We start from the raw sequence: 1,112 nt of genomic DNA on the forward strand, positions 1-1,112 counted from the left end.
CCCAAGCAGGCTCCATTTTCCCAACACAGAGCTGGTCATGGAGCTTGAACTCACAAACAATGAGAACGACTTGAGCCAAAAACAAGAGTCTGAGGCTTAACCAACTAAGCCAACCAAACACCCCCAATATGGAGTCCATTTTCTACCTTGGGTTTCTACTAAAGTTGTCCTGGAAAAAGATACACTTATAAATTCAAAGTGCAATATAATATAATCATTCTAGTCCATCAATTTAAATTTGAAGAACTTTTTATGTTTATTTTTGAAACAGAGATAGACAGAGAACAAGCCAAAGAGTGGCAGAGAGAAAAAGGGAGAGAGAAATTGCAAGCTGACTCTGCCATCAGCACAGAGCCCCAGGTAGGGCTTGAAGTCAGGAAACTGGGTGATCATGAGGAGCCAAAAGGAAGAGTGGAGTCGGAGGTTAATGACTGAACCACCCAGGCACCCCATAGGCGATCACTTTAAAACAATTTCTTTTTGTTCATTTTGCATGGTATATGTATTAGAATTTTTTTTTTCTAATGAAGATTATATTGCACTTTGAATTTATAAGTGTATCTTTTTCCAGGACAACTTTAGTAGAAACCCAAGGTAGAAAATGGACTCCATATTGGGGGTGTTTGGTTGGCTTAGTTGGTTAAGCCTCAGACTCTTGTTTTTGGCTCAAGTCGTTCTCATTGTTTGTGAGTTCAAGCTCCATGACCAGCTCTGTGTTGGGAAAATGGAGCCTGCTTGGGATTCTCTCTCTGCCCCTCTCTCTCAGCCCCTCCCCTGCTCCCTCTCTCAAAAATAAATAAATAAAAACTTAAAAAAATTAAAATTAAAAAAAATGGGCTCTCTATTATTACTAAAATCAAGCAATTAATGATCTGTTTAATTAATAAGTGAAATGAGATAAAAATCATTTTTAAAGATGTATTTTTTTTGTGTGTGGAATATATTTTATTTTCTAAGCTGCTTGGTTTTTTATTGTCCAAGCCATATGAATTGCATGGAGAAAATCATTTTTTGTTTTTTAAAATTTATTTATTTTGAAAGAGAGAGTGAGAGAGCAAGGCCATGAATGAGTGGGGAGGGGCAGAGAGAGAGAGAGGATCCCAAGTAGACTC

Source organism: Suricata suricatta, chromosome 11 (genome assembly GCF_006229205.1).
Source record: "Suricata suricatta isolate VVHF042 chromosome 11, meerkat_22Aug2017_6uvM2_HiC, whole genome shotgun sequence".
NCBI lineage: Eukaryota > Metazoa > Chordata > Mammalia > Carnivora > Herpestidae > Suricata > Suricata suricatta.